Genomic DNA, 18,791 nt, shown 5'->3' with positions numbered 1-18,791 from the left:
AAGTCTTGAGGTCATAATAGTTTTGAAAGAGAGGCCCAGGACCCTTGTGGGATGTTGAGGAAAAGTCTTCATCTCTCCTTCATGTTTGAAGTTTGTTCTTGCTAAGTACAGTATTCTTGGCTGACAGATTTTTTTTTAATGTCAATTTTACTCTCTCCTGGCCTTCAAGATTTCTGCTGAGAAATCCACTGAAAGCTGCACTAGGGCTCCTTTGAATGTGATTTTTTTTTTTATTTTCCTTTTGCTGCTTTGAGTATCCTTTCTTGGTCTTTGATTTTTGTGAGTTTGATTATGATGTACTTTGGGAAATCTCTCTTTGGGTTACATTTGATGGGTGATCTCTGAGTTTCCTGTACCTGGATGCTACCATCTTTCTTCAGATTTGGGAAGTTCTTAGCCATTGTTTCCTTAAGTATACTTTCTAGGCCTTTTTCTCTCTCATCCCTTTTAGGAACTCATAGTATACAGAAGTTAATTCACTTGAAGTTGTCCCATAATTCTCATGGGCCTTCTTCACTCTTTTAAAATTATTTTTACTTTTTTCTCATCTGATTGGGTAATTTCATGTTATGTCTTAACTCACTGAATTTTTCCTGTTTTATCAACTCTGCTGTTGAAGCTTTCCAATGAGTTTTTTGAATTTCAGTTATTCTTTATTTCTACTAGTTTTTAAAAATTGTTTTTATTTCTTTATCAAGTTTCTAATTTTGTTTCTGGTTTTCCAACTTTCATTTAGTTTCTATCTGTATCTTTTTATGATTCCCTGAACATTTAAAAGATTATTCTGATTTTTTTTTTATCAGACACCTTCTAGATCTTTTGTTTTTGGGGGCTCATTACTGGAACATTGCTGGTTTCTTTTGGTGGTTTCAGATTTCCTTGAGTTTTTACAATCCTTGTTTCTTTATGTTGATGCTTTCACATTTGATGGGGTAGCCACCTCTTCCACTTTTTGTAGGTGTTCTTTGGTGTTATTATACATTTACTACTTAATATTAGAATGTAATCACTGGTTCACTATTGCTTTCTGGCCTGGAGAAGACATATACTGAGCACTGGAATTTAAACTCTGCACTGAAATTTCAGCACTGCCCTACCATTGTTTCCCAGTTTGGGGAAGACTTAAGGGAGCATTCGACCTATTCACTGACTTTTTAGTTGTTTCAGCTCATCAGAAGGTTTCATACAAATGCCAGGACATTGTGGGAAATCTAGTCAGGGATTTGGGCCTTGTCGAGGATTGTGCCCCTGCCACACTATGGTGCCAATCAGTCTCCTCAGTGTGGCATCTCTACTGACCAGAGCACACAGCAGCCACCAAGATCCAAATACCAGTTGCTGTAATCAGCACCCTTGCTTTTTGTCCTCAATCCACTCCAGAAGGTTCAGCCCAATTGTCACTACCAGTAGTTCCCATGGGACAAGATCAGAGTGGACTTCCCATGGAGATTCTCAGACTAACGGGGAGATCAAATGCCAACCTCCAGTTCTATCCTCCAACTTCCAATAAAGTGGGTCTGTAAAAATTCTCTTTAAGAGGCATTATGACAGCTTAAGAGGAGATAGTGGAGCAGTCTGAAATAATTGTTCCTCTTATTGGTTTTGTTTTTCTTGATTCTGTGGGACCAGGGGATTTCTCTATTTCTTTCCTGAGTTCTGCAAATTCCGGGTGGTATTCTGATGTTTGAATAATTTCTAATTGTATTTGTGTGTATTGGGGTGGGGGAAGCGATGCTGGGGGATCTTCTATTTTGCCTTCCTGCTGACATAACTCTCCTATAATCTAGGTAATTATTTTGAAACCTTAATAGCCATTTGTTACTTAGATGTTTAAATATTCAATTACTAGGGCAATGGCTGAGTAGCTTTGTGGGACCAACTGTCTGACAGATAACAACTGTAAAATTAGTACCAAACATTAAAAAAAAATACTATTTGAAGATACTATAGAGGGTCTTAAAGCAGGCATCAAGTGGAGAGAGGTCTACCCTTTAAAAATGCACACAAGTGAAATTTGCATGAATCACAGAAAGCCATAGCCTTACTGGCTTAAGGTGTAAAAACAGAGTCGAGTCTAGCAAAGGGGCCAGAAAGTTAAGGAGGAAATCTTGTAAGAGAAGGGACTAGGAAGAATGTGAGCACCAAAATCTATGTATAAAATTTGCCTAAATACTTGACTACCAAACTATGTATGTGCAGGTGAGAGCCCATTGAGCCAAGCAAAAACAAACAACAGCTAGAAACAGAAAAAAAATCAGTAGAGATTTTAGCTACATTCCACAGAAGAAAAAATGGACATTGGAGTTTGATTCAGTGAAGTAAATTGCCCACTAGAACAAAAATCACTTTTCAAAGGAACAAAATGGAATCCAGAGTCATCTTTACAGTTCATAATTCATAATATCGAGTATCTTATAAAATCCACCAAATTTGTGAATAAACAGGAAAAAGTGACCCATGCTCATGAATAAGAGTAGTTAATAGGATATAAACCCAAGGTAATTCAGATGTTATAAATAGCAGACAAGGACTTTGCAATAGCTTAACATAAATATACATTCACATTGCTTTTCCATTTGTATGTATCTGCATGTGAGTATATGAAAGAACCATAACTGCAATGAAAAATCACTGAATAGTATTAATATTATGGTATGGTGTTGTATGAATGCTCTTGACCTCCAGTGATTCCTTTTTCCTAGTATTCATGCTTTTATGTAATCCCCTTCCCTTGAGTGTAGACTGGATCAAGTGACTTGCTTCTCACCAATAGAAGATGACTAGTGGTTGTATATCATTTGATGATTGGGTTCCAAAACATTGTGGCTTTGATCTTGCTATTAGAATATCTTTCTTGCTTGCCAGTGAGGAATTGGATCTTGCCAAAAAGTGTGGCGTGAGCTTAGAAGTCAATGCTTTCTCAGCTGAGTCTTCAGTTGAGATCATAGACTTTGGGTTGACTTCTTGATTTCAGTCCTGTGAGAGAACATCAAGCAGAGGACCCAGATAAACTCTGTCTGAATTCCTCACCCACAGAAACAGTGAGATAATAAATGTACATTGCTTTAAGCTGCAAATTTTTAGGGTAATTTTTTCCACAATAATAAATAAATACTAGTGGGAATAATAACCAACTAAAGATGGTAGAACAATAAGTCAATAAACTTAAAGAAAGATTGTTGATATTATCCCTATATGAAGAACAGAAAAAAAAATTGAAGAAAATTAAACAGAGCTTCAGAGATATATGGAATAATATCAAGGAGTCTTATATACATATAATGTTAATTCCAAAAGGGGAAGACTGAGAGAATAGAGCAGAAAAAAGGATATGGAAAACTAGTACCTGAGAACCTCCCTCTGAATTTTAAAGGCATCAGTTTTAGCATTCAAGGGGTTCAAATGAGTCCCAAGCAGGATAAATTTAATAAAAACTGAAACTGAGCACTTCATAGTTAAACTGCTCAATCTAAAGATAAGACAAAATTTCGAAAGCATCCAAAGCAACATATTATATACATAAGCAAAAAGTTATTAGTGATGGGTCATTTTTCATTAGAAAATTTAAATAAAAATAAATTGTTTGATAGGACACTAAAACACTATTTTTAAAGATTTGAACAAAGACTTTTGTTCATCTATAATTGTGTCTAGCAAACTATTCTTCAAAATGAAGGTAAAATAAAGACATATGGAGAAAACACTGACTAAAATTATTGTTAATACACATATACAATAAGAAATGCTGAAGTTAGTTCCTCAGAATGAAAATAAATGATACAAAATGTTAATTTAGAACTACAGAAATGAATGAAGATCACCTAAAATGATAAGTATGTTGGCAAATGTAAGTGACTATATAATTTATTCTTCTCTTAATTACTTTAATGACATAATATGTAAAGCAAACCTTTTATGCATAGGGTTTATAATGTATTTAAATGTAATATTTATGACAACAATTAAACAAATAATAGGGGTAAGTTGGTAACTGGAGCAGTGATATTCCAATGCTGCCAAATAGAACAATAAAAGATTGTGATAGGCCGGGCACGGTAGCTCACGCCTGTAATCCCAACACTTTGGGAGGCCAAGATGGGTGGATCACCTGAGGTCATGAGTTTGAGTCCAGCCTGCCAACATGGTGAAACCCTATCTCTACTCAAAATACAAAAATTAGCTGGGCATAGTAGTGGGCACCTGTAGCTACTCAGGAGTCTGAGGCAGGAGAATCACTTGCACCCAGGAGGCGGAGGTTGCAGTAAGCTGAAATCACACCATTGCCCTTGAGCCTGGGTGACAAGAACAAGACTCCATCTAAAAAAAAAAAAAAAAAAAAAATTGTGATAAGTTGAAGATGCAATCATTTAAAAAATGCAACACAGATATATAATTATCTTCACTTGCACATGATATAATTATCTACATTGAAAATTCTAAGGGATCCTCAACAAAACTAGGAAAAAGAAGTGAATATAGAACAAATTTGTAGAGACCTACAAAGAGACTTAGACTCCCACACAATAATATGAGAGGCTTTAACCCCCCATTGTCAATATTAGATAAATGAGACAGAAAATTAATAAGGATATTCAGGATTTGAACTCAGCCCTGGATCAAGTGGACCTAATAGACATTTACAGAACTCTCTACCCCAAATAAGCAGAATATACATTCTTCTCAGTGCCACATGGCACTTATTCTAAAATCGACCACATAATTGGAAGTAAACACACCTTAGGAAATGCAAAAGAACTGAAATCAAAACAAATGGTCTCTCAATCCACGGTGCAATCAAATTAGAACTCAGGATTAAGAAACTTACTTAAAACCACATAACTACATGAAAATTGAACAACCTGCTCCTGAATGACTCGTGGGTAAGTAATAAAATTAAGGCAGAAATAAAGAAGTTCTTTGAAACCAACAAGAACAAAGAGACAATGTACCAGAATCTCTGGGATGCAGCTAAAGGATTGTTAAGAGGGAAATTTATATCACTAAATGTCCACATCAGAAAGTTAGAAAGATCTCAAATCAACACCTTAACATCACGATTAAAAGAGCTAGAGAAGAAAGAGCAAACAAATCCAAAAGCTAGCAGAAGAAAAGAAATAACTAAGATCAGAGCTAGAACAGAAGGAGATAGAAGCCAAAACAATCCCTTTAAAAAAACAATGAATCCAGGAGCTGGTTTTTTGAAATAGTTAACAAAATAGACCACTAGCTAGACTAATAAAGAAGAAAAGAGAGAATAATCAAATAGACACAATAAAAAAGATAAAAGGGATGTCACCACTGACCCCTCAGAAATACAAACTATGATCAAAGAATACTATAAACATCTTAATGCAAATAAACTAGAAAACCTAGAAGAAATGGATCAATTCCTGGACACATATACCCTCCCAAGACTGAACAAGAAACAAGTCAAATCCCTGAATAGATCAATAACAAGTTCTGAAATTAAGGCAGTAATTAATAGCCTACCAACCATGAAAAGCCCAGGACCAGACAGATACACAGCCAAATTCTACCAGAGGTACAAAGAAGAGCTGGTACCATCCCTTCTGAAACTGTTAAACTATTCCAAACAGTTGGAAAGGAGCGACTCCTCCCTAGCTCAGTTTATGAGGCCAGCGTCATCCTATACCAAAACCTGGCAGATACAGAACAACAACAACAAAAAGAAAACTTCAGGGCAACATCTCTGATGGACATCAATGTGAAAATCCTCAGTAAAATACCGGCAAACTGAATCAAGCAGCACATCACACAGCTTATCCACCACGATCAAGTCAACTTCATCCCTGGGATGCAAGGCTGGTTCGACATAGGCAAATTAATTAAATGTAATTCATCACAAGAACAGAATCAATGACAAAAACCACGATTATCCCAATAGATGCCAAAAAGGCCTTTGATAAATTCAACATCTCTTTATATTAAAAATGCTCAATAGGCTAGGTATTCATATAACTTGTCTCAAAATAGTAAGATCTATTTATGACAAACCCACAGCCAATATCAGACTGAATGGGCAAAAGCTGGAAGCATTCCCTTTGAAAACTTGTACAAGAGAAGGATGCCCTGTCTCACCACTCCTATTCAACATAGTATCAGAGGTTCTGGGCAGGGCAATCAGGCAATAGAAAGAAATAAAGCATATTCAAATAGGAAGAGAGAAAGTCAAATTGCCTCTGTTTGTAGATGATGTGATGATATATTTAGAAAACCCCATCGTCTCAGTCCAAAACTCCTTAAACTGATAAGCAACTACAGCAGTCTCAGGATACAAAATCAAGGTGCAAAAATGACAAGCATTTCTATACACCAACAATACACAAGCAGAGAGCCAAATCATGAATGAATTCCCATTCACAATTGCTACAAACAGAATAAAATACTTAGAAATACAGTTACCAAGGGATGTGAAGGACCTCTTCAAGGAGAACTACAAACCACTGCTCAAGAAAATAAGAGAGGACAAAAATAAATGGGAAAATATTCCAGCCTCATGAATAGCAAGAATTGATATCATGAAAATGGACATACTGCCCAAAGTAATTTATAGATTCAATGTTATTCCCATCAAACTACCATTGACATTTTTCACAGAATTGGAAAAAGCTACTTTAAATTTCATGTGGAACCAAAAAAAGAGCCCGTATAGCCAAGATAATCCTAAGCAAAAAGAACAAAGCTGGAGGCATCATGCAATTGGACTTCAAAATATACTACAAGGCTGCAGTAACCAAAGCAGCATGGTACTGGTACCAAAACAGACATATAGACCAATGGAACAGAATAGAGACTTCAGAAATAATACAATACCACACATCTACAACCACCTAATCCTCAACAAATCTGACAAAAACAAGCAATGGAGAAAGACTTCCCTGTTTAATAAATGGTGCTGGGAAAACTGGCTAACCATATGCAGGAAACTGAAACTAGACCCCTTCCTTATACCTTATACAAAAAGTAACCCAAGATGAATTAAAGAATTAAATGTAAAACCCCAAACCATAAAAACACTAGAAGAAAACCTAGGCAATGCCATTCAGGACATAGGCATGGGCAAAGACTTCATGATGAAAACACCAAAAGAATTGCAACAAAAGCCAAAATTGACAAAATTGAATCTAATTAAACTAAAGAGCTTCTGCACATCAGAAACAACAGGTCAGAGTCAACAGGTAACCCACAGAATGGGAGGAAATTTTTGCAATCTATCCATCTGACAAAGGTCTAATATCCAGAATCTACGAGGAACTTAAACAAACTTACAAGAAAAAAACAAACAACCCCATCAAAAAGTGGGCAAAGGATATGAACACATACTTCTCAAAAGAAAACATTCATGAGGCCAAAAATCATATGAAAATAAAGCTCATCACTGATCATTAGAGCAATGGCAATCGAAGCCACAGTGAGATACCATGTCACACCAGTCAGAATGGTGATTATTAAAAAGTCAAGAAGCAATAGATGCTGGTAAGGCAGTGGAGAAATAGGAACACTTTTACACTGTTGGTGGGAATGTAAATTAGTTCAACCATTGTGCAAGACAGTGTGGTGATTCCTTAAGGATCTAGAACCAGAAATACCATTTGACCCAGCAATCCCATTACTGGGTATATACCCAAAGGAATACAAATCATTCTACTATAAAGACACAGGCACACGCATGTTTATTGCAGCACTATTTACAATAGCAAAGACATGGAATCAATCCAAATTCCTATCAATGATAGACTGGATTAAAAAAATGTAGTACACCATGAAATACTATGCAGCCATAAAGTGGAATGAGATCATGTCCTTTGCAGGGACATGACTAAGCTGGATGCCATCATCCTCAGCAAATTAACAGAGGAATAGAAAACCAGACATTGCATGTTCTCACTCATAACTGGGAGTTGAACAATGAGAACACATGGACACAAGGAGGGGAACAACACACCAGGGCCAGTCAGGGGATGGGGAGCAAGGGGAGGGAGAGCATTAGGACAAATAGGTAATGGATGCGGTGCTTAAAACCAAGATGGAGGGTTGACAGCTGCAGCAAACCACCATGACACATGTATACCTATGTAACAAACCTATATGTTCTACACTTGTATCCTAGAACTTAAGGTAAAATTTTAAAAATTTTAAAAAAGAAAAGTACAGAACTCAAAATTAATATACAACAGTCAATTGTATTTTTATATATAAAAAATTGGGAAGTTAAGATTCCATTTACAATAGCACAAATAAAAAATGTGAAGGAATACATTTAATGAAAGATGTGTAAGTCTTCCAAGTGGAAAGCTATACAACATAGCAGAAAAATTATAGAAAACCTAAATAATTTATCAGTAATGTAATTTGTCACTACATTTTGAAAATGATAAAGAAAATACTTAAAGCAGAAGGAAAATGATATAAAATGAAAATTTGGATCTGCACTAAAAAAAGATATAAAATGAAAATTTGGATGATATAAAATGGTAAATTTGTGAGTAAATATTAATTTTTTTATTTTAAAAATGTATTTAAAGATGACATGCTGCTTAAAAGAAAATAATGTCTTGTAAGGTATGTGTACAAAGAAATTTATATATGTAAAAGCAAAATGTATGACAAAAACACAAAGCTTGTAGAGAGAAAATCTATGCATACTTTTTTGTAAGATTCTTACAGTATTGTTAGTGATATAATATTACTTGAATGTAGATTGTGTTAAACTCAATGCCAGACAGAATTCTAAAGTGGCCTTGCTAAAACTCTTGGCCTGGGTAATACAGGAACCTTTTATCAGTTACTCAAATAAACACTGATCTAGATGATCTTGTGAAGTACAAATGTAATTAGTATCCCAAACCAAAATCAACTGACCTTAAGATAGGGTGATTATCCAGGTGCACCTGAACTAACCGCACAAGCCTTTTAAATGCACAGATTTCTCTGGCTGGTTACCAAAGAGGAAATTATGGAGATGTATTCTGGTTGCCCAGAAAGAAAGCAAACATCCATATTATGAACTGATGGCCTCCAAATATTGAGAGTGGTCCCTGGCTGACAGCTAACAGGAGAACTGGGACCTCCACCCTACAATGATAAAAAAGTAAATTCTGCCAGTGAGCTTAGAAGAGGACCCAGAGCTCTAGATTAGTACTAGAGCCCCAACTAACATCTTCATTTCAGCCTGGTGAAATCCTGGGCTAAGAATTCAGCCACATTATGCCTGGACTTTTAAATTCCTGAAACTATGAGATAATAAACTTGATTGTTTTAAGTCACCAAGGTTGTGGTCATTTGTTATGCAATAATAGAAAATGAATGCAATGTTAAAACTTTAGCAACCCCCCCCCACACACACACACAAAAAAAAAAAAAGAAAAGAAAAGAAAAAATAGGTATAGCCAACAACACAGATAAAATAGAATCATAATTTATACTAAATTCAAAAGGGGGCATAAACATAAGAAAGGATAGACAGGGCAAATAATAAATAGCATGATGGTAGATTTGGACATAAGTTCAACCATTCTAATAATTGCAGTAAAATTCAGTGGCCAAAACATCCCAATAAAAAAACACGATATTCAGATTAGATAAAAATGCAAAAACAAACTACATACTGCCTAAAAGAAGCCCACTTTAAATATGAAGATATAGATAGATCAAAAGTAAAGTGTGTAAAACATATATTATGTTATAACTAATAAAAACAAAGCTGAAGTAGTTCTATAAATACAAAACAGATTTCAAAGCAAAAAATATCACCAGTGATAATGGGTGATAACAGGGTCAAGTCATCAAAATTTGTGAAGCTAATGACAGAGTTTCAAAACACGTGAAGCAAATCAGAACTTGAAAGAGAAATGCAAAAATCTAGAATTACAGTGAGAGATTTCAACACCACTCTTAATAATTTACAGGACAATGAGACAGAAAATCAATAAGTGTGTAGAAGACTTGAGCAACACTATCAACCAACATGACCCAAATGTCACTTACGCGGAAATGTAAGTGAATAGACATTTTTTTTTACATGAACACAGAACACTGACCAAAATAGACACTATTCTGTGCCTTAAAAACAAGTCTTAATGAGTTTAAAAGTATTCAAATTGGAATATGTTTTCGGGCCAGAATTAGGAATCAATAATGGAAAGAAATCTGGAAAATACAAAAAAATATGGTAAGCTAAATATCATACTTATATATAACCTGTTGTCAAAGAAGAAATCAAAATAAAAATTAGAAAGTATATTAAAATGAATAAAATTGAAAACACATGTCAAAATATAAAGATAAGTCTGTGCTTTAAAAAATTATAGCACTAAATTCCTATATGAGAAAATAAATGTCAGAAATTAATGATCTAAATGTTTGTCATTTTATTTTTTTAGAGAAAGGGTCTTGCTATGTTGCCCAGACTGGTCTCAAACTCCTGAGCTCAAGTGATCTGCCTGCCTCAACCTCCCAAAATGCTGGGATTATTGGCATAAGCCACTGCACCTGGCCATAAAGACCTCAGCTTTGAATTTCAGAAATGTGTGAAAGAAAAAATAAATACAAAGTAAGCAGAAGAATGGAATGATAATGATAAGATTAGAAAACAAAATGAAAAAATAGTGAAAATTAATGAAATTAAAAGCTGGCTCTTTGGGAAAAAAACAAACAAACAAACAAAGTGGACGAACCTCTAGTCAGACTGATCTGGAAAAAAGAGGTAACACAAATTACCAATATCAAGAATGACAGAAGGGAATCTTGCAGATACTAAACTTTAAAGGGAAAATTAGGGGATAATATGAACAACTTTATGCCAACAAAATCGACAATTTAGATAAAACGGAAAAAGTATTTGAAACATAAACTACCAAAGCTTACTTAGGAGAAATAGCTATCCTGAATAGCCCTATGTATCTGACAGAAATTAAATTTATAGTTAACAAACAAACAAACAAGAAAAGCAATTCCTCACATAGAGAATTTCAGGCCCAGGTGGCTTCCTTGGGGAATTTCACCAAATCTTTAAGAAAGAAATCATGCCAATTCTGTCCAAACTCTTCCAGAAAAATGGAGAAGTAGAAAACCATTCCCAACTCATTTTATGAAGCAACATTAAAATCAAGAAAGAGCCCTACAAGAACAGAAAACTGCAGATCAGTATCCTTCATGAATATAGATGCAACTATTCTCAGCAAAATTTTGGCGAATCAAATCTAACAATACATTAAAAGTAGATTACACCACGACTCTGGGGGCATTATCCCAGGAATGCAAGCTTAGTTTAACTTTTGAAAATCAATAAATGTAATTCACCATATTAACAGGCAAAAGAGAAAAAAACATATGACAATTTCTTCAGGATGAGAGAAAATAATTTATAAGAATGGTGAAAGTATAAATATTAGTACAGATGAAGTGCCATTTTCCTTGTCCTCTAGAAATTTGTTGTTGTTTTTTCTGTTTTTGAGACAGAGTCTCGCTCTGTCATCCAGGCTGGAGTGCAGTGGTACAATTTCAGCTCACCACAATCTCCGCCTCCTGGGTTCAAGTGATTCTCTTGCTTCAGCCTCCCGAGTATCTGGGACTACATGTGCATGCCACCATGCCCAGCTAATTTTTATATTTTTAGTAGAGACAGGGTTTTGCCATGTTGGCCAGGCTGATCTTGAACTCCTGACCTCAAGTGATCCACCTGCCTTGACCCCCCAAAGTGCTGGGATTAGTAGGCGTGAGCCACCGTGCCCCACCACCTCTAGAAATTTTGATCCTATTTATGCTCTTGTCTTAACTTTCTTGACTTCATGACTTCATATTTTTCTAATTTTCTTATTTTAATTTCTGGTCCTTTTGCTGATTTCCTTTTCCTGACCCTTGTTTTCCCACTTATGGCCATCCATCAATGTCTAAGTTTATTATTTTGTACTATTTTCTAATATTGATGTTGTTTAATAGGAATACATCTCAATCTATAGCTCTAGGTATATATATCTCAAAATACCTATTGGATATTTTCACATGAATGTTATTATTTCAAACTGCAATGAACGGCCAACATGTTAATAATCTTTCCCTTAAAAGTAACTCTATTCTTACCTTATGACCCAACAATTCTTCTCCTTGGTATTTCCTCAACAGAAATAAAAACATGTCCACAGAAAGACTATACAAATGTATAGCAGCTTTGTTCTTGATAGCTCCAAACCAAAACAACTCAAATGTATATCAGTAAGCAAATGAATAAATAAATTATGCTCCAACCATACAATAAAATACCACTCAGCAATACAATAGAATGGACTACTATACACAAACAATATCTCCAAATATTAAGCTGAGAAAAAGAATCCAGATGGAAATGAGTACACACTCCTCATTTCATTTATATGAAACTCTAGAACAAGAAGGAACTTGTGGTGATAGAAAGAATATCGCTAATTTTTTCTGGGGCCAGGAGTGAGTAGATGTGAATTGACTATGAAGCCTCTCTCCCAGTTTCTGGTGATTTTCTGCCAGTCTTTGGTTTTCCTTGTCTGTGGCTGTATCATTCTTATCTTTGCTTTCATATTCACATGGTATTCTTCCTATGTATATCTTTGTGTTCAAATTTCCAAAATTCCCCTTTTTATGGGGATACCAGTTATCTTGGATTAGGAGTACACCTACTCCAGCATGACTTGATCTTAAAATTAGATCTCTTTCCAAATAAGGTCACGTTCTGGTACTGGGGGTAAGAACTTCAATATTTGACTTCTGGGGGGACACACATTAATCCATAAAACGTAACTGGAACTCATGACCAAGAATTAGCAACTAATCTAGACACATTAGTAAGACACTTGCTTGTAAATGAGTAAGAAATAAAGTCCACAAAAATTAGCAGTTATCCTAGTGAAATTTCGAGGAATCCAGTTGTCTGGGACATGTCAAGATACCTCATTCAAGGTGAAGAACAAGTTGCTATATCTACCCTCTCTTAACACTAAGGAAAATGCACAACACCTAATAGGCCTCTTTGGATTTTGGAGGCTATATATATATATCTCTCTTTTGAGTATGTTATTCCAACCCAGTTACTGTAAGATCTCAAAAACTATCAATTTTGATTGGAGCCCAGAACAAGAGAAGGCTTTGCAACAGTACAGACTGCTGTACAAGCTACTGTGCCAGTTGGGCCATATGATCCAGCAGATCTGAAGGTGCTTAAACTGTTAGTAGTAGGTAGCGATACAATGTGGAGCCTTTGGCAGAGGGTAAACACAGTGCTTAGCTTCACAGTTCATCTCTTTCTTTCCAATCCTTATCTCTGTATTTTTCTTGCCTGTATCTATTTAATAAGTCCTCCAGTTCAATATAGAATAAAAAGGGCAAGACAAACATCCTTACATTCTCCTCATCTTCAAGTAAAATTCTTTATCACTTAATTATCAAATTTGACATTAGCAGTAGGTTTTACACACTCCCTGTATAGCAAATTGAGGAATCTAACTTCTATTCTTGAGGGGAGATTTTGTTTTAATCACAAATGGATGTTGAATCTTATCAAATGACTTTTCTGCATCTGGTAAGATGATTATATAATATTTCTACTTTTCTTTTGTTGCAGCAAATTATATTCATTGATCTCCAAATGTAACCTTGAATTTCTGAGATAAACTCCACCTCATTATTTTGTATTGCCATTGTTATGTACTGCATGATTTGATTTGCTAATAATTTATGAAGGACTTTTTCAGAGTTTATGAAATATATTGGTCCATAATTTTCTTATGAAATTTTTGTCAGGTTTTAGTGCTGAGGTTATGCTGCCCTCATAAAGAGAATTGAAGCAGTGTTTCTTCCTTCTATGTTTTCAAAAAGAGTTTGTGTAGGTTGGTATTATTTATTTCTAATCTGTTTGATAGAATTTACCAGAGAGACTAGTTGGGCTTAGAGTTTTATGTGAAGGGTTTGTAAAATTGGGAATCAATTTCTTTTGCAGATATAAAAAGATGTTTAGAATTCTTGTGTTTTGAATCAGGTTCAGTATTTCATGTATTTCAATAAATCCATCAATTTTATCAAAGATGTTAAATTTATTCAATTTATATTTATGATGGGATAGTTAGCTACCCTTATGCAGAAGAATGAAACTGGGCCCCTACTTTTCACCGTATAAAAATTAAGGTGGCTGTCAAGATGGCCAAATAGGAACAGCTCCAGTCTGTAGCTCCCAGTGAGATCAATGCAGAAGGCAGGTGATTTCTGCATTTCCAACTAAGGTACCCAGCTCATCTCGTTGGGACTGGGGTATATCCCACAGAGGGCAAGCCAAAGCAGGGTGGGGTGTCTCCTCACCCAGGAATCACAAGGGGTTGGGGAACTCCCTCCCCTAGCCAAGGGAAGCCTTGAGGGACTGTGCCATGAGGAACTGTGCACTCCGGCCCAGATACTACATTTTTCCCATGGGTCTTTGCAACCTGCAGACCAGGAGATTCCCTTGGGTGGCTACGCCACCAGGGCCCTGTGTTTAAAGCACAAAGCTGGGTGGCTGTTTGGGCAGACACCGAGCTAGCTTCAGGAGGGTTTCTTTTTTTTTTTTTTTTTTTTCCATATCCCAGTGGTGCCTGGAATGCCAGTGAGACAGAACCGTTCACTCCCCTGGAAAGGGGGCTGAACCCAGGGAGCCAAGTGATCTAGTTCAGTGGATCCCACCCCCACGGAGACCAGCAAGCTGAGATCCACTGGCTTGAAATTCTCACTGCCAGACAGCAGTCTAAAGTCGACCTGGGACACTCGAGCTTGTTGGGGGTAGAGGTATCCACCATTACTAAGGCTTGGGTAGGCAGTTTTCCCCTCACAGTGTAAACAAAGCCTCCGGGAAGTTCAAATGGGGTGGAGCCCACCACAGCTCACCCAAGCTGCTGTAGCCAGACTGCCTCTCTAGATTCCTCCTCTCTGGGCAGGGCATCTCTGAAAGAAAGGCAGCAGCCCCAGTCAGAGGCTTATAGATAAAATTCCCATCACCCTGGAACAGAGCACCTGAGAAAAGGGGCAGCCATTGGCATAGCTTCAGCAGACTTAAACATTCCTGCCTGCCAGCTCTGAAGAGAGCAGTGCATCTCACAGCACAGCACTCAAGTCTGCTAAAGGACAGACTGCCTCTTTGAGTGGGTCCCTGTCCCTTGTGCCTCCTAACTGGGAGACACCTCCTCTCAGGGGTCGACAGACAACTCATACAAAAGAGCTCCAGCTGGCATCTGGTGGGTGCCCCCTGGGACAAAGCTTCCAGAGGAAGGAACAGGCAGCAATCTTTGCTGTTCTGCAGCCTCTGCTGGTGAAATCCAGGCAAACAGGGTCTGGAGTGGACCTCCAGAAAACTCCAGCAGACCTGCAGGAGAGGGGCCTGACTGTTAGAAGGAAAGCTAACAAACAGAAAGGAATAGCATCAACATCAACAAAAAGGATGTCCACACAGAAACCCCATCCGAAGATCACCAACGTCAAAGACCAAGGTAGATAAATCCATGAAAATGAGGAAAAACCAGTGCAGAAAGGCTGAAAATTCCCAAAACCAGAATGCCTCTTCTCCTTTGAAGGATCACAACTCCTCACCAGCAAGGGAACAAAACTGGATGGAGAACGAGTTTGACAAATTGACAAAAGTAGGCTTCAGAAGAGTAATAACAAACCATTCTGAGCTAAAGGTGTATGTTCTAACCCAATGCAAGGAAGTTAAGAACATTGGGAAAAGGTTAGAGGAATTGCTAACTAGAATAACCAGATTACAGAAGAGCATAAATGACCTGATGGAGCTGAAAAACACAGCATGAGAACTTCATGAAGCATACACAAGTATCATTAGCAGAATTGATCAAGCAGAAGAAAGGATATCAGAAATTGAAGATCAACTTAATGAAATAAAGCGTAAAGACAAGATTAAAGAAAAAAGAATGAAAAAGAATGAACAAAGCCTCCAAGAAATAGTGGACTATGTGAAAAGACCAAACCAACGTTTGATTGGTGTACCTGAAAGTAATGGGGAGAATGGAACCAAGTTGGAAAACACTCTTTTTATATTAATATAAGGGTATTATCCAGGGGAACTTCCCCAACCTAGCAAGACAGGCTAACATTCAAATTCAGGAAATATAGAGAACACCACAAAGATACTCCATCAACACTATGAAGAAACTACATCAACTAACTGGCAAAATAACCAGCTAGCATCATAATGATAGGATCAATTTCACACACCACAATATTAACCTTAAATGTAAATGGGCTAAATGCCCCAATTAAAAGACACAGACAGGCAAATTGGATAGAGTCAAGACCTATCGGTGTGCTGCATTCAGGAGACCCATCACATCTGCAAAGACACACATAGGCTCAAAATAAAGGGATGGAAGAGTATTTACCAAGCAAATGCAAAGCAAAAAAAAGCAAGGGTTGCAATCCCAGTCTATGATAAACAGTCTTTAAAACAACAAAGATCAAAAAAGACAAAGAAGGACATTACATAATGATAAAGAGATCAATACAACAAGAAGAGCTAACTATCCTAAATATGTATGTATCCAATACAGGAGCACCCAGATTCATAAAGCAATTTCTCAGAGTCCTACAAAGAAACTTAGAGTCCCACACAATAATAGTGGGAGACATTAACACCCCACTGTCAATATTAGACAGATCAACAAGACAGAAAATTAACAGGGATATTCAGGACTTGAACTCAGCTCTGGACCAAGCACACCTAATAGACATCTACAGAACTCTCCACCCCAAATCAAGAGAATATACATCTTCTCAGCACCACATCACAATTATTCTAAAATTGGCCACATAATTGGAAGTAAAACACTCCTCAGCAAATACAAAAGAATAGAAATCATAACAAACAGTCTCTCAGACCACAGTGCAGTCAAATTAGAACTCAGGATTAAGAAACTCATTCAAAACTGCACAACTACATGGAAACTGAACAACCTGCTCCTGAATGACTACTGAACAAATAATGAAATTAAGGCAGAAATAAATAAGTTTTTTGAAACCAATGAGAACAAAGACACAATGTACCAGAATCTCTGGGACACCGCTAAAGCAGTCTTTAGAGGGAAATTTATAGCCCTAAATCTCCACAGGAGAAAGCAGGAAAGATCTAAAATCGACACCCCACCTCACAATTAAAATAACTAGACAAGCAAGTGCAAACAAATTCAAAAGAGAGCAGAAGAAAATAAATAACTAAGATCAGAGCAGAATGAAGGAGATAGAAAAAAGAAAAACCCTTAAAAAAAATCAGTGAATCCAAGAGCTGGTTTGTTGAAAAGATTAACAAAATAGATAGACCGCTAGTCAGACTAATAAAGAAGAAAAGAGAGAAAATAGACACAATAATAAAGGATAAAGGGATATCACCACTGATCCCACAGAAACTACCATCAGAGAATATTATAAACACCTCTATGCAAATAAACTAGATAATCTAGAATAAATAGATAAATTCCTGGACACATACACCCTCCCAAGACTAAACCAGGAAGAAGTCAAATCCCTGAATAGAGCAATAACAAGTTCTGAAATTGAGGCAGTAATTAATAGCCTACCAACCATAAAAAGTCTAGGACCAGATGGATTCAGAGCCGAATTCTACCAGAGATACAAACAGGAGCTGGTACCATTTGTTCTGAAACTATTGGAAACAATAGAAAAAGAGAGAATCCTCCCTAATTCATTTTATGAGGCTAGCATCATCCTGATACCAAAACCTGGCAGAGACACAACAAAGAAAGAAAATTTCAGGCCAATATCCCTGATGAACACAAATGGAAAACTCCTCAATAAAATACTGGCAAACCAAATCCAGCATCACATCAAAAAGCTTATCCAACATGATCAAGTCAGCTTCATCCCTGGGATGCAAGGCTGGTTCAACATACACAAATCAATAAACATAAACCATCACCTAAACAGAACTAATGACTAAAACCACATGATTATCTCAATAGATGCAGAAAAGGCTTTTGATAAAATTAAACACTGTTTCATGCTAAAAACTCTCAATGAACTGTATCTCAAAATAATAACAGCTATTTATGACAAGCCCACAGCCAATATAATACTGAATAGGCAAAAGCTGGAAGCATTCCCTTTGAAAACCGGCACAAGACAAGGATGCCCTCTCTCACCACTCCTATTCAACATAGTTCTGGAAGTTCTGGCCAGGGAACTCAGGCAAGAGAAAGAAATAAAGAGTATTCAAATAGGGAGAGAGAAAGTCAAATTGCCTCTGTTTGCAGATGACGTGATTGTATATTTAGAAAACCCCATCATCTAAGTCCAAAATCTCCTTAAGCTGATAAGCAACTTCAGCAAAGTCTCAGGATAAAAAATCAAGGTGCAAAAATCACAAGCTTTCCTATACACAGTGAAATCCCATTCACAATTGCTACAAAAAGAATAAAATACCCAGGAATATAGCTAACAAGGGATGTGAAGGACCTCTTCAAGGAGATCTACAAACCACTGCTCGAGGAAATAAGAGAAGACACAAACAAATGGAGAAATATTCCATGCTCATGAAAGAAGAATCAATATTGTGAAAATGTCCATACTGCCCAGAATAATTTATAGATTCAATGCTATTCCCATCAAGCTACCACTGGCTTTTTTCACAGAATTAGAAAAAGCTACTTTAAATTTCATATGGAACCAAAAAAGAGCCCGTATAGCCAAGACAATCCTAAGCAGAAAGAACAAAAGCTGGAGGCATCACGCTTCCTGACTTCAAAGTATACTTC

The 18,791-nt window shown here is 36.6% G+C and overlaps 1 long non-coding RNA gene across 3 annotated transcripts in view; it reads right to left on the bottom strand.

The window, feature by feature from the left end:
* LOC105488974 (uncharacterized) overlaps window positions 1-18,791 on the bottom strand; it is a 103,273-nt gene that overhangs the window by 17,985 nt on the left and 66,497 nt on the right. Inside the window, exons 1-3 of one of the 3 annotated variants that reach the window (XR_011623426.1) lie at window positions 8,884-8,995; window positions 4,201-4,317; window positions 2,768-2,976 (exon numbers count right to left, since the gene is read on the bottom strand). This is a non-coding gene — a long non-coding RNA (uncharacterized lncRNA). Of the gene's footprint in view, window positions 1-2,767; window positions 2,977-4,200; window positions 4,318-8,883; window positions 9,022-18,791 lie in introns of those variants that run through there. The other 2 variants (XR_011623427.1, XR_003019662.2) reach the window with 2 other exon arrangements.

Source organism: Macaca nemestrina, chromosome 5, assembly GCF_043159975.1.
Source record: "Macaca nemestrina isolate mMacNem1 chromosome 5, mMacNem.hap1, whole genome shotgun sequence".
NCBI classification, from domain to species: Eukaryota; Metazoa; Chordata; class Mammalia; order Primates; family Cercopithecidae; genus Macaca; species Macaca nemestrina.
This window is presented reverse-complemented; position numbering and strand designations above follow the sequence as displayed.